Source organism: Panthera onca, chromosome B2, assembly GCF_046562875.1.
Source record: "Panthera onca isolate mPanOnc1 chromosome B2, mPanOnc1 haplotype 2, whole genome shotgun sequence".
In the NCBI taxonomy this organism is placed as follows: Eukaryota; Metazoa; Chordata; class Mammalia; order Carnivora; family Felidae; genus Panthera; species Panthera onca.
The window spans coordinates 110,044,004-110,060,745 of record NC_138343.1 but is presented as its reverse complement, the minus strand read 5'-3'; positions in this window follow the sequence as shown (position 1 = coordinate 110,060,745).

Here is a 16,742-nt window from a genome sequence, read left to right as displayed (position 1 = left end):
CAATGTAGAAATGCTTTTGAAATATTAAAGTACTAGGTGAATCATTATTTTGAAGGTCCAGGGAGGAAATATGTGCAAATGGCATACAGTTTTATTTAAAATTTTTAATTTCACTAATGGGTAATTTATGGATATTAAACTAGATGAAACTATTCTATATATGACCCTAAAATTTAAGCTTACTAGATATGCCTGAAGTATGTTAGGTTGGACTTCTGTGGGAAATGACATCTGTCTAGCGGTTTATCATACTGCTGCTCCATAAATTCTTATACAGAATAAAATCAAAAGGCACAACAACAATAATTTAAGCTCCATAATGGTAGGGATATTTTCTCCTATATCCCTAGTGCTTAAAACCGCACCTGGCATGAAGGAGGGATTCCATACATATTTGATGAAAGAATAAATTAATTAAGCAGGACTAGGAGTCATCCTATTGCTAGAATCTGGAAAACATTTGCATTGATAACGACATGAGAAGAACAGTTACTGATCTCTGTGCAATATACCATTAAGCAATGCAAATCTGCTGGCTGGAGACAAGAAAAGAAACTTTTGTCCTTACTCCATTGTCTGCCACTGAATCAGAAGCACAGGTATTTACCAACCAGAAATCAAAGCATATACCTCTCTCCAGCCAGAGTGCAGAAACCTGCATATTGGTTTCCCTCATCCTCAAACTATCTTTTTCTATGAAAAATTAGCCTAAGACCTTCAGAAAATAAGTAGGCAAGAAATAGGGCAGAGAAATATTGTAGAACCCTGGGAGTTGTAGTCCTCATAAAAAAAATTATACATACGTGTATGGAAGTAGGATGACCAACATTACTGAAAAATTACTAGTCGTCCCATAATAATGGTGCTTTAGCATCTCAGACAGCTAAATAATAGACAAAAAATAAGATATCAGTTTAAGTCAAACAGAACTCTATTCTCTATATGCCTGGCATATATTTAAATTAACTTAGGAGGTAAGCAGTAATATGCTATCCAACTTCAGATTAAATAATATATTGACTAAAACTCAATGTTGCACTGTGACTCCTGTTAAATACCCCATCAGACATACTGTGTTATATATGTGTAACTTAGCTTAAACTTAGGCTCCAGGGGCAGTCCATTGCTGTAATTGAAAAGTTCATGTGCTTAAGTGACCAACTTTCCATCAAGAATACAAGGCCTGGAAGTGGTGTGAGTCTTAATTAGGAAGCTGTTACTCTGCTAATTTTCATAGAATTGCAGAACTGGGTTTTTATTGGTGGAAACAATGGCCTGTGAACTGGCATGATGAATGTTGGAAATGAACTCTCAAAGGTTAAATTAAAGATATTCAAAGTATGTCAATTAGCTAACGTGGCATGGCTAGATGGATGGATAGAGAGGTGATGATGATGATGATAGATACATAGATAGGTAGATAATAGATAGATAAGATAGATAGGCATAGACATAGACATACATGCATGTAGTTTTTAAAAAGACACCCATTCTTTGTAACATGCATAAGCAAGGTAGAAGAGCCCAGAAAAGCAGGCCTTACCTTTAGGGATGATGCTTTAGACTAAAATTCTACCCTCTCTGCCCCCAAGAATGAACTCTTGAGGGCTTTGAATGGTGTCCTGCCCAGCCATATTGGAACCTGAGATCACTGCCGTTTTATACACTTACCAAAATGTCCCTCTCATATTTTGAACCAAATGGAAAAAGTTACTAGAATCTTTATAATCAAAAACATGACCATATATAAAATCTTGCATTGGCCTAATGGGATTGGATGCCATTGTCAACCTTTATAAATTGTTATGGAAGGTCCTTGGAAATGACTTGTTTTGTTCCACAGTAATGCAGACACATAAAACAAACAACAGTCTGTATTTTAAATTTTGACATTTTCTTCATAATGAATTATTTCACATTCATTTTTACCTTTTAAAATATTGACTTAAAATATTATTTCTCTGATTACTAAGTTTTTTGGCACCTCCTCAAATTTTGCAGCAAATGCTAGTGCCTCACAGCCCTGATTCTGAGTGTCTGAGGATGTCACAAGACTGAAATGTTTTGTGTATAGAATTTTGGCACTTGGCTCCAACACCTCAAAGAACCTCAATGGAGAGTGAACTATATCTTCTAGAAATTATAAAAAGAGTAGTGTAAAACATTTGTTTTGCCTTATTTTTATTATTTATATGTTATCTTACTAATAAATATTTAGTTTATAAGTATCTCTCTGTGTGGTATAATTTAGCTCAAACTTGCTTTCATTTTTAACCTGACACCCAACAATTTCAGGATGGTAGCCAGTATCTACCAAAAAGAAGCCAAGAGTAATCGACTTAGGTTAGTTCATAACACTCAAGGGTACAATGAATGAAATCAGGGGTAACGTATATTCAATTTTATTTATCTACATTTTTGTAGCACTTATTATGCGTCAGACATTATTTTACATGCTTTACAAAAATTGACTCAAAACAATGTTCTATATGAAGTACTATTAACGTCTCTGTTTTATAGATGAGAAAACTTTCTTCTCGCTCAATAAAATCCAGAACCATGTCGTCTGTAAAAAGTGAAAGTTTGACTTCATCTTTGCCAATTTTGATGCCTTTTATTTCATTTTGTTGTCTGATTGCTGATGCTAGGACTTCTAACACTATGTTAAACAACAGTGGTGAGAGTGGACATCCCTGTCGTGTTCCTGATCTCAAGGGGAAAGCTCTCAGTTTTTCCTCGTTGAGGATGATATTAGCTGTGGGCTTTTCATATATGGCTTTTATGATGTTCAAGTATGTTCCTTCTATCCCAACTAGAAGACATCCAGATGGCCAACAGACACAAGAAAAGATGCTCAATTTCACTCATCATCAGGGAAATACAAATCAAAGCTGCACTGAGATACTGCCTCACACTGGTCAGAGTGGCTAAAATTAACAACTGAGGCAACAACAGATGTTCGTAAGGATGTGGAGAAATGGGAACCCTCTTGCACTGTTGGTGGGAATGAAAACTGGTGCAGCTGCTCTGAAAAACAGTGTGGAGGTTCCTCAAAAAATTAAAAATAGAACTACTCTATGACCCAGGAATAGCACTACTAGGAATTTACCCAAGGGATACAGGAGTGCAGATGCATAGGGACACTTGTACCCCAATGTTTATAGCAGTGCTTTCAATAATAGCCAAATTATGGAAAGAGTCTAAATGTCCATCAACTGATGAATGGATAAAGAAGTTGTGGTTTATGTATACAACGCAGTACTACTTGGCAATGAGAAACAATGAAATCATGCCATTTGCAGCAATGTGAATGGAACTGGAAGGTATTATGCTGAGTGAAATAAGTCAATCAGAAAAGGACAGATATCATATGTTTTCACTCATATGTGGATCTTGAGAAACTTAACAGAAGATCATGGGGGAAGGGAAGGGGAAAAAATAGTTACAAACAGAGAGGGAGGGAGGCAGAGCATGAGACTCTTAAATACAGGGAACAAACTGAGGATGGATGGAGGGGTGGAGGAGAGGGGAAAATCGGTGATGGGCATTGAGGAGGGCACTTGTTGGGATGAGGACTGGGTGTTGTATGAAAGCCAATTTGACAAATTATTTTAAAAAATTAAAAATAAATCAATGAATAAATAAATAAAATGGTAAAAAAAAATTTTAATAAAAAAAAATCCAGAACCAGCTTTACCTCACTTGAAACTGAACGGCAGAAAAAGTCCACATGGATATTATATAAAACTAACAGAGCAAAACAAAACAAAACAAAACAAAACCACAAAACACACTAAATCTTAGGACTCACAGAGGGACTATATTTATAAAACAGTTCATCAAAAGAACAAAAAAATTTAAAACCCTTGTTAAAATCCTCAGTTGAATGCAAAAATGACAATTCCTGATTATGAAAAATCAGGCAAAATGAAATAGCAATCAATAAGATTTACCTGCTACAACAATTTTTTGGAGCATGGAGAAAGTTGTATTAGGTTGAATGTAAATCTTCTTAAAGCCTTCATTAAAAATGTTTCTGTTACACTCTTCGTTCAAATATACTTAAAACTCAGGGCGCCTGGGTGGCTCAGTCAGTTAAGCATCTGCTAAGTCATGATCTTAGCCCCACGTCGGGCTCTGTGCTGACAGCTCAGAGCCTGGAGCCTGCTTTGGATTCTGTGTTTACCTCTCTGTCTCTGCCCCTCTCTCACTCGCTCTCTGTCTGTCTCTCTCTCTCTCTCTCTCTCAAAAATAAATAGACATTAAAAATTTTTTTAAATATATGCTTAAAAGTCAATTGTAGTGCTGATAGACACAAAAATATCATGGTTCAGAAACATGTCTCTAAAGATTGGCATTTAATTCCATCCATTCTCAGATTGCATCATATGAATTCTAAGGGTGGATATAATTTCTGGATTTAGATCCTCTTAGCCCAATAGCCTTTTCCCCCCAACTTTATCGAGATGTAATTGACATGCAACATAGTGTAAGTTTAATGTGTACAACATGTTAATTTGATACATTTATACATTGTGATAGGATTACCACCTTAGCGTTAGCTAACACCTCCATCACTTCACATAATTACCATTTCCTTTTCATGGCAAGTGTAATAATTTTTAATTATTCATTTATGTGTGTGTCTTCTTTTTGTTTCATGAATCAATTACCTTTTTCACCCCCATTCCTAGCATAGGCCCACACAATAGGCATTAAAAAATGTCTGATGAAAAAATGTATAGCAAAAATGAACTACTGGGACCTCATCAAAACAAAAAGCTTCTGCACAGCAAAGGAAACAATCAGCAAAACTAAAAGGCAACTGACAGAATGGGAGAAGATATTTGCAAATGACATATCAGATAAAGGGTTATTATCCAAAATCTATAAAGAACTGATCAAACTCAACACCCAAAAAATAAATAACCCAGTGAAGAAATGGGCAAACGACATGAATAGACACTTCTCCAAGGAAGACATCCAGATGGCCAACCGACACGTGAAAAAATGCTCCACATCACTCATCATCAGGGAAATACAAATCAAAACCACGATGAGATATCACCTCACACCTGTCAGAATGCCTAACATTAACAACTCAGGCAACAACAGATGTTGGCAAGGATGCAGAGAAAGAGGATCTCTTTTGCATTGTTGGTAGGAATGCAAGCTGGTGCAACCACTCTGGAAAACAGTATGGAGGTTCCTCAAAAAACTAAAAATAGAACTATCCTACGACCTAGCAATTGCACTACTAGGCATTTATCCATGGGATACAGGTTTGCTGTTTCTAAGGGACACATGCACCCCCATGTTTATAGCAGTACTATCAACAATAGCCCAAGTATGGAAAGAGCCCAAATGTCCACCAATGGATGAGTGGATAGAGAAGATGTGGTATATATATATACAATGGAGTATTACTCAGCAATCAAAAAGAATGAAATCTTGCCATTTGCAACTACGTGGATGGAACTGGAGGGTATTATGCTAAGTGAAATTAGAGAAAGACAAAAATCATATGACTTCACTCATATGAGGACTTTAAGAGATAAAACAGATGAACATAAGGGAAGGGAAACAAAAATAATATAAAAACAGGGAGGGGGCCAAAACAGAAGAGACTCATAAATATGGAGAACAAACTGAGGGTTACTGGAGGGGGTGTGGGAGGGGGGGACCGGCTAAATGGGTAAGGGGCACTAAGGAGTCTACTGAAATCATTGTTGCACTTTATGCTAACTAATTTGGATATAAATTTTAAAAAATAAAAAAATAAAATTTAAAAAAATAAATAAATGTATAAATCCACTCCTCCCTTTTCCATAAAATGTGTTGAACATATGAATACTTAAATAAACACATTACAAATGAGCTCCCAATTTAATATTCTGTGGCCTATCATTCTCAACCAAAGAAAATGAATAGCATCTTTAAAGTACTCTTATTGAAAAGATCCTCTTTTGTTTCTAAAGTATATCTATACTTTAGATATGAATGAAAGATGTTGGCTCTCTGTGGTGTAGCAAACATATCCATTAAAATATATCAATTAGTGGATGGTATTTTAAAGTTTTTAAGTGACTTTTTTTTTCTCTTCAAAGGATTTTAAGATCCATATATCCTAAAGTCAGTGCTACCAATCCTTCCCAAACAAATACAGGATTATAAGAAACCACACATATTGTAGCTAAAGATTCCAGCTTGATTTTAAGGGGAAAGATGATTAATGAATGTTCAGGTGGATAGACACTACCTTGGCTGCTGTGATGGTGTTCTGATACCACTTGGCAGCAATCTGCAGGCTTAACAGGAAAGGACACTGACAAATGAATGCCGGAGAAGAATACTCTGTGTATGTCTTTTCATTGTTCCAAACATAATTCCATTGCTATCTGAGTGATCTGAGAATAAATGCTTTTCAGACACATACATAAAAAGGGACTGTGTAACTATCTGACAGACACCTCAGTACTGATTGTCAAAATAATAAAATTTACCTGACGGACTAATCAGAAAATTCTGTACTGTGGTAACCATTTCCGTGTTTTGGTAATTACACTGTTTTAGGCAAAGTAATCATTTTAGTAACTTTTTGTTATTCTTCTCAAACATTGAAGACTTCAGTGGACATCTTTGTAGCGTAATTGTCAATGTTTGACACTTGCGCTTTGTTACCTGATAGTCACAGCCCCACACTAATTAGTTCCCTGAGAATGAAGTCCATTGTTAAAAATATTTTTGTTAAATCAGTTTTTAATTTTTCTTACTGTTTAATTTTGAGAGAGACAGACAGAGTGCAAACAGGGGAGGAGCAGAGAAAGGGGGAGACACAGAATCTGAAGCAGGCTCTAGGCTCAGAGCTGTCAGCACAAAGCCTGACATGGGGCTCAAACCTATGAACCGCGAGATCATGACCTAAGCCAAAGTCAGATGCTTAACCGACTGAGCCACTCAGCCACCCCTAAATCAGTTTTAATTATGCATGATATAGTTCAAAGGTAATCAATGTTCTCAGTAAGTTGTACACACACGTATGTCACACTAACACGCATGCTAGCATAAGCTCCACAAAGGCAGAAATCTTTGTTCTATTCGCTGCCGTATCTCTGGCACCTACATAGTGCCTAAAACATTAAAGGAAACCCATACATATTTGTGGAGAGAACTGTGCCATGCAAAACACAATGGCCATGGTTTTATTTGCATATAAACTGAATGTTCCCCAGAGCAACTTTGAAAAGTGTGAGGTTCTATTTTCCCTTAACTTCATTCTCCATTCTCTGTATTACTCCTCCGCATCCCTGTCAAATTCACTGTTTCCTTTGAACACCTGATAGTGTTAAAAATAGTGCTGATACTTATAATTTTTACATAATATAATGCTTCCTATGTCCAGAAACTGAGCTGTGCACTTTACATTTTCATTCAATTCCTACAATAGTTTTACAAACCATGTTATGTTATATAATTCTCCTTTAATAGAGGGATTCAGTCGAGTTACAGAGGGGTTAAGTACTTTGATCACACTTGAAGAGAGGAGGAGCTGGGATCAGATCTCAAATACCTCTAACTAGAAGCCCTAACCTCATCACCTTATCGTAGCACCTCCTCCTGACCCCCTACTCACTACACCGCCTCAGTACCATAACGTGAGAGGACATGCCATCCTTCTTTTCTTATGTATCAAAATCCTCACCTCTCTTCTCAGTTCCCTTTCCTCAACTTGCCAATGCCAGAACCCATCCTCTCTGCCTCAAGAAGAATGAGGATGCTCTCGGGTATGTAGGATGACTGACTAATCAACTCATTACCCTTTAGCATAAATAAGTTTTAGTCAATATATTGCCTAAGCCAAACATTTTCATCTTAAACCTTGAATCTCGGCTCCTCAGTGGTAAGTTTCATCTCTTCATCGAGGAATTCAAGCACTAGTAAGAAATTGAGAAAAACATCTCCAAAGGTAGATACAATTTCATTTGTTCCACACTCTTTACTAGGAAACTTATTTGCCTATTTGTCAAGTACGGTGTTAGGCAATGGGGACATAAAGTTGAGTAAAGCAGAGCCCTTATCCTCTCAGAACTAATGAAAGAGAGAAAAGAAAAGGAGGCATGATAATAGTATTGTTTTTAAATAAGGTGCAATGGTTGCCCCAAGGGGGAAAAATTCATTCTACCTGAAGAGGTTAGATATGTTTTGACAACAAAAGCAATTTTTATGTTGGCTCTTTTAGAAAAAAAAATAATATTGGAAAGAGAAACAAATAGAGGGGGGAGTAGACCGGGAAAAGGAACAATGTGAGCAAAGGTGAAGAAAATGGGTAATTGCATTCGTGTTTAGAAACTGATAGTTTACTTTAATTAGAATACGTTCATAGGCATCTTTCTAAATCACCAGTTTGAGGATACAGAATTTTCAAAAAGGAATGTATTATGCATAGTAGAATGCAAAGAGCTGAATTTTTACAACAAAAGAGAAGGAACTTTTATACTGATTTAATTTTTAAAATCAAAGAACAAATAAATATTGTAGAAAGAGATTCATCTTATTAAAAGGTAAGGATGCTAAGTCGTGATAAAATTTAATGAGGATAATTTTGCAGAACAGGAACTTTAGTTATGTCTTGAAAAACTAAAGTTATAAAATAAATATGATCCATATCTTTTCATTATTTCTTTCAATGTTTCATGGAATGATTGTCTACATTATGCATATGCATATAATTGTTCCAAGAAGGGGATTCTGTAGGATGAGGAAATCTATTCTCTATCAGAAGAATAGATGGCTCATCAATAATTGAATTAATACTATTTTTTCTTTCCATAACTGTCCTCAACATTTGTCTAGAATGGTTTGGGCAATACCACTAGGGAGGCAGACAGATGATACACTTTTATAAGTCAGTCATATTTATTCCTAACTCATTTAAATATTGCAGAAACAATCATACTAGTAGTGTCTAAGTTGGTTTAGCTTCTTTCTTAGGATACTAATTTATTTTTAAAAAGAAACCCTAAAATCCTAAAGAGATGATTGAATAGCAAAATGTCTAATGAATTAAATGAGTTCTTCGGTAGCCTGCATTAGCTGTAACACACAATATTCTCAGTCTGTCGTTCTATCCCCCACACTGTCCCGACCAGCCCTCTCATCTCCTAGAAATCCCAGCTCCCTCACGACACCACTAACTACCAGTTTCTTCAGCCACAAATCTAGGAATCATCCTTTATTTCTCTCTGTACTTCATCTCTTACACCCAAGTCATCAACAAAGGCTGCTGCATCTACTTCTGAAATAGATTACAAAATGGGCTGCTTTTCTCCACAGCCACCACTTCTGCCCACCTTCAGTCCCCCTCTCTAGGAGACTACATCAAACCTTCCCAAAGTCTCCACACTTTCACTATGGATCATTCTCTAAGAAGAGCCAAAATAAATCAGTTTTAAAGGCTAGATTTCTAACCCCCCCTTAGAAAAAGTGAGTATACAGCATATAGTATTTAGCATGTTAAAAAATATAGAGGTATAGAGAAAAAGAGCAAACATCAGGCTAGCCACTGACTGCATTAAGAAATAAAACTTTACCAGTACATTTAAGTCCTCTTACTTATCTCTCCTAAATCAACTTTTCCATTCACTAACCTCCAACACTCCTGTATTTTGATGTTTATTTTACCAGCGTACCTCTTTTTGGTCTACTGCATATATCTCTAAGCAATACTATTTCTTTACTTTTAAAGTTAGGTATAAATGGTATTATGCTGTATGTATCCTTTGGCAACTTGTTTTTTCACTCATTGTTATGCCTGTGACATTTATGAATGTTAATTTTCACTTCTGTATAACATTCTACATTCTGAATAAATAATATTTCATTTATCCATTCTCTTGTTGATATATATGTAAGTGGTTTTCAGGGTTTTTACTGTTACTACAAAAAATGCTTCCATAGATATTTTCATACTCTTACTGTATGTTTTTGAGAGTTTATTCTTAGGTATAATCCTATGACTAAATTGCTAAGCAGTAGAGAATTTCATTTTCAGCTTTACATTGTAGAACCAACCTGATGTAGTTATTTTCAAAAATTCGGTTATTTTGGAAGATAAAATAGCTCCAATACTAAGAGGAAGGTGAATACTATGTTCACCTGCCAAGAGTCTAGAGTAACGGAATTCTCTCAGGAGTCTGAATGCAAGATCAGATGATGTCCTAGGACTAGGCAATACAGGGAGCTCTGCCGAATCCGTTAAGCAGATTCTTCTATTGCATTCATACAAGATGGGGGATGCTTGTTAAGTTTAGCTAACCCACTCATAATATGTGAAGGTATTACTATTATAAATGGGAAGAATGGGTCTTTCTAGTATTGTATATTTAAGCAGATACATTTTGCCCTTATGTCTCTCTACCCACCTTGGGGTGCCTAGGTGGCTCAGTAAGTTAAGCGGCTGATTCTTGGTTTTGGCTCAGGTAATGATCTCATAGTTTCGTGAGTTAGAGCCCCGCATGGGGCTCTGTGCACTGGGCTCTGCGTTTGCAGTCCAGAGCCTGCTTGGGATTCTTTCTCTCTCCCTCGCTCTCCGCTCCTCCCCCACTTGGGCTGTCTCTGTCTCTCTCAAAATAAATAAACGTAAAAGAAAATCTCTCTACCCACCTAAATCCATGGCTTTTATTAACCACTCTCAGGGCACCTGGGTGGCTCAGTGGGTCAAGCATCTGACTTCAGCTGAGGTCATGATCTCAAAGTTTGTGAGTTCAAGCCCACATCAGACTCTGTGTTGACAGCTCAGAGTCTGGAGACTGCTTCGGAATCAGTGACTCCCTCTTTCTCTGCCCCTCCCCCACTCATGCTCTGTCCCTTCTCTCAAAAAATAAATAAATGTTAAAAATAAATTTTAAAAAAGAACTCTCTGCCATTTTCCTCACTTTCATACTCCTCCTTCCTATCAACAAAACTGGTTTCAAAGTAGCAACTTTAAAAATCTAAACAGGATATAGTTTATGAATTTGTCAAAGCACTATCAATAAACAGACAAATCAAGACATTATCATGGGCATTATATATTTATCATATATATTTGCTATTTATTTGAACATGCTCTTGAATCCCAACTTTGGCTACCCATTGCTCTAAATGTCAATACTCAAGAGACAAGTGTTGACTGGAAAGGAATATGAACTTTATTCAAGAGGCAGACCACCTAGAGAAAAGACTCTTGTCCAAAAGCCAACCCCCAGGGGGCCAGTCTCCTGAATAAAGCTGATAATCTTTTCCAGTCAACACTTGTCTCTTGAGTATTGACCTTTCGAGGGACAAGTCGCAGAACTACGGATTCAGTAACAAATGTTGGCAAGCCAGCCAGGAACCAGTGCCCCTGTGGTCAGTTCCCCTGGGGAAACCCAAGAAGAAGCAGTAGGCAGTGGCAGTGCACCAGAGCTTCCTCGTTCATTTCCAAGGCTAATAATTTGGAGGATCGAGGGAGGTTAGCAGCTCAGGGCTAGGTAGGCTCAGGGAGGGAACCTGAGAGACCTGTCCCTGCAGATGCCAACGCTTCTTTTGTTTAGGGGAAATTCTCTGGTGACTCCCAACCAACACTAACTTCCAGTTTTGCTTTTAACTTGAATGGAAAGGAAAAGAACATATGGAGCCAAGTGAGGAGTTTCTGGACCTGGTAGGTTTGTCAGAAGTGCACACAGACATAGTTTCTTTTTTGTGAAGTGCCAGGTGCTTTTGTTTCTATTGTTTGTGCTCTTCTTTTCTGGCAGAGGCACAACATTTGAGAGAAACTAAGAACTTGACTAACTTGAATAACAGTTAATTCCTTCAGGATTTGGGGCAGATCTGTCTTTGGTATGTGTGTGTGTGTTTGTGTTTATCATCTTTTGTGATATGGGAGATTCTATCTCTATCTTGCCAACTACGCTGTTGGGTTGGATTTTAATAAATGGAAAGAGGATAGCTAGGAATCCATGACTAAGAAAAAAGATGATTTTCTATAATAATCCTGCCTGGCTGATGTACCATCTAGAATCAGATGACAGGGTCTCTAAATATTACACCATTTTGCAATTAGAGTTTTTTTGTCAAAGGGCAGGAAAAAATGATGAGATACCCCATGTTCAGGCCTTCATGTCTTTACATCGTAAAGATGCTGCCCAGGAAAACAGTAACTTAATGGCACAGGGACAAAGAGAGAGACCAACTGTGTGTCTTGATGTAAGTGAAAAACAAAGAGAGAATGAAGAATATATGACAAATCTGGCTCTTACTGCACTCTCAGCCAGATTTCTTACCTCTACCTTCTTCTCTTCTGTTTAGGGCTTCGATCCCACCATCCTATAAGATGGGGGCAAGGAAATCCTGGAACAAGATTCTTAACAGATCTTAAAGTCTTTCCCTTTCAGACAGGGCACCCAGTTTGGACAGTGACCATTCCCTGGGGTCCTGGGCAATATCCTTTAAGACAATACTATTAAGGAGCATTAATGCTCAAGGATAGCCTCTCAAGTATTATTGGACATACACTCCTTTTCAAACTTCAGACTTAATGAATTGAAAAAACGCCAATTGCTCTTATAGAGATGACCTTCGAAAGATGGTGGAACTCTTTTTGAGCATTTTTGCAACCCATCAGCTGAGTTGGGCAGATATAAAAGCTATAATGAATATGATGTTAACCACGAGTGAAAGATATCTAGTATTGGTCAAAGCAGATGAAAAAGTCCAGCACGTCTATCATGAGGACCCAGCCCAGGCCCCAGTCCCAGGAATTGCTGTCCCATTGGTTGAGCCCATTTGGGACCCAAATTGAGGAGGTTTATCACAACTTGAGCATTATCAGTAGTGCATCTTGGCACATTTAAGTAAAGGGGTTCCCAAGCAGCATAGTTCGAGCAAGATTCAGGAAGTGAAATAACTGAAAATGCAGCAGCCTGTTTAGAAAGAAATTGTCAAGCCTATTGGAAATATACAGATATCAACCCAGAGGCCCCAGAAAATATCTACATAGTAAACATGACATTTATTGCACAGAGCACCCCTGATATAAAGAGAAAGCTCCAAAAGGAAGAAAGAGCAAGAGGAATGAATGAAGAAGCCCTGGAGCTCCCTACCATCCCGTTGATCATTTCCCCACAGGAGCCCCAGGTGCAACTGACAGTGAGAAACCAACTGACGGGCTTTCTAGTAGATACAGGGGATGCGTAAAGTATCTTTAAAATTTAATTGACACGGAATGCCCAGAAGACAGTCTCTGTGGTTGGGGTCTCAGGTCAAGCACAGCAAAAAAGGGGCTGCATCTATAGAAAATGGCCCATACAATCACCCAGAGTTGCCCTATATGTGCAAAGAATAATCCAAAACACAAGAGGCACCCACCAAGCCAAGGGATACAATACAAAGGGGAATTTCCTTTTGAGGACTAGCAAATACACTTGACCCAAATGCCTAGGACTACTAGGAATTTTAAATATTTACTAGTGTTTGTAGACATCTTTCTGGGATGGGTTGAAGCTTTCCCTCCCCAAACAGAAAAATCTTCCAACATTGTGAGACTCTTGCTAAAGGAAATTGTTCCTAAGTTTGGTTTACCCTACACAATTGAGAATGACAATGGATCTGCCTTTGTATCCAATGTGGTGCAGAAGGTAAGTGCTGCTTTATAGATCATATATGGACATCATATGCTTCATATAGTGAAAAAGACTATGGCCAAAATCTGTCAAGAAACCAACCTGAGCTAGGATAAGGTTCTACCTTTGCCCTGCTCTGTGGTAGGGCTGCCCCCAGAAACAGGCTAAAATTAAGCCCTTTTGAGATTATATATGGGAGACCCTTTCAGACCTTGGCTCTAGGGACATCACCTTTAGACTAAGAAAATGAAAATGGTAGTAAACAATATGTACAACATTTGAGTCAAATACTGATTGTTTTGCACAGGTTTATCCTCTCTTGTCCTCTTTAGGTCATGAGATGAGCCACTGTATCCTGTCCGGCCTGGAGAAAGAGTACCATTAAAGACCTAGAAAATTAAGGACCAATTAGCAGTTGGCTGAGAAATGGGTAAAGCCTTATGAAATCTTATTAACCACTCCTACTTCTCTAAAACTTGCAGGGGTAACACCATGCATGCACCACACCAGAGTGAAGAGGGCCCCACCTACTGACAACAAAGAAGCCACTGAAACCCCCTGCTGAGAAAGCCATCGTATTCAGGATTTAAAATACCCCTTTAGGAAAGGAAATCTATGACAACTATGTCCACTCTGTGATCCATATTGACCATGTCTTCTCTCTCCCTGGATTGGAAAGACTAGTATAGGTAATTCAGACCTTGGTTACAGCTACATGTGCTACTGATTGTTGGATGTGTCATCCAAAAGCCCAATCCATGCTGGACCATGGAGACTCCTTGGTCCATCCCATTCATAACACCTCAGAAATCCCCTAAGGCAATTGGCTTCCAATCACTAAGGCCCAAATAAAAATGTATAGGGTTAGGGGATGCTTGGCTAGCTCAGTCAGTGGTGCATGCGACTGTTGACCTCAGTCAGGGTCATGAGTTCAAGCCCCACGTTGGGTGCAGAGCTTAATTTTTCAAAAAGACTCTTTAAAAATGTATAGGGTGAAAATAGCTAGATTCCCTCAGAATGATCATGAGGCACCCGCATGTCTCATAAGCCCTGTAATTACTGTACTAAAAGAGGTTATTTTCAAAGGACAGAAAATAAGCATGTATTCCCCCCATTAGATATCACATGAAACCATTTCCCAACAGGGACCAGCTCTCTATGTGTAAACAGCAGTCTTTTTTCCTTCCTGGCTATGGACGACATCCAGAGTCAGGTTCAGGTGAGCCAAGATTGGATGGAATGGGTTGCCCTGTTGGTGAGCCAATTCTCACTAAGACCTGAGGAGGACTCCACTTTTCATCTTAAGTGCTCAGGCTGGGTTTGTCTTTATTTGCAGCTTAGATGGAGTCCACTGGCCCACAGACTGTATTACAAATTCTTCTACTCCTTCTGGCCACCCTAGGGATCTCCTTCTCCCTTGACCCTGCTAATGAAACTAAACATTAGGCTAGCTCCCTGAAATTATTTACTAGACTGACTCGTGACTTCCCCGGCAATATCCCTGATGGGGATGAATATTTCTTTGTTTATAAGTTGTTGCCATCATGGGGGGCTGCTGCCTATCAACATGTGCTTTGCAACTGTCCCAAACTCTAACCATCCTAGCTAACGAAACCACCAAATCTCGGGCTAACTTGGAAAAGTCATTAGATTCCCTTGCTAAAGTTGTCCTGGATAACCATATGGCCCTAGACTATACCCTAGCTGAGCAAAGGGGAATTTCTGTTATTGCTAAGTCGTCTTGCTGCACATGTATCAATACTTCCTCAGAAACCGGTATTGATAAAATCAGACAAGCCACTTGGTTGCAGCAGACCCTAGATTGCCACACACCCCTGTTCCAGAGAGGACAGAATTGGTTTACAAATGTTTTCTCCTGGTTACCGTCAGGACTTAGGTCTGTATTAAAAGTCATTCTAAAATTAGGACTCACATTCACGCTATTAGCACTATGTATAGGAATTAAGCTTATTACAATGTGTGTAACAAAACCATGAAAGCAAGTCGCATCAGTTGTGTATAAAGAGATGCTTCAAACCCACATTAACATATTCCATTCCATGGTCCCAACTACGCCCTATATCAGCATGAAGAAGCTACAGACGATGGACCCTGGTCCTTAATCCCATAGATAAGGAATGGTAAAATTGACAGTGGGGTAATTGAGGCCACCTTGATCTTCATAACTAGCATGATGATGTTTAATGGTGTTCTGAAGTTGATATGATTGATTTAATAACCCTCCTTGTGAATCTATAAATCTTACATTCCTTTTTAGAAGAAGAGAAAGCCCACGCCCATCACAGAACAGGAATTAGACCTCTTGCACAACCCTCAGGCAGTGAAAGCTGTAAACAGGCACCATCAAATCTACACAGAATCAGGAAATGTTACATGCCACTGCACCCCTTACTGATTAACCACCCCTTGCCCTTTTAAAACCCTCTTGGCTAGGGAGAAACCTCAGAGTTGGCTTTTGGATAAGTGTCTGCCTTCTCTCCAGGTGGCCAGCCTTCTGAATAAAGCTCATATTCTTTTCCAATCAACATGTGTCTCTTGAGTATTGACCTTTCAAGCAATGGGCAGCTGAATTTGGGATTCAGTAATAGTAATTGGAAATAACCCACAATAAATAGTGGTAAGATGCTCTGATTTCAGAATGGTAAAATTCATTTAATTACTGATAATATCCCTAAATATTACTTGAAACGTCAGATCATTTATTTCTATTTTAAGGTAAAAGTAACCTGAACACAAAAAGGTATCCTTAAAAAGTGTAGGCTGTAGAATAATGTAGAAAGAGTCCTAAATGTTCACTGCCCCAAATCCCAGCAGGTGCAGAAATTTTCTGTCCTGTAATCCTGCAAGTCCAGGCTTGTCCTCTTGCAGAGCTGGGACTCACTGAGTCAGCACACACCATCTTTGGTTTTCACCACTTAAAGTTTTTTTTTTTTCTCATATGGCACAAACCTGTTCTCTTAAAACTTCTGTCCATAAGTATATGAATATAAAAATATAGAATGTACCCATTTGACAACACCAAATTTAAATATAACTGAGGGAAGGGTGATTTCTAAATAATGTGATTATAGGGGTGCCTGG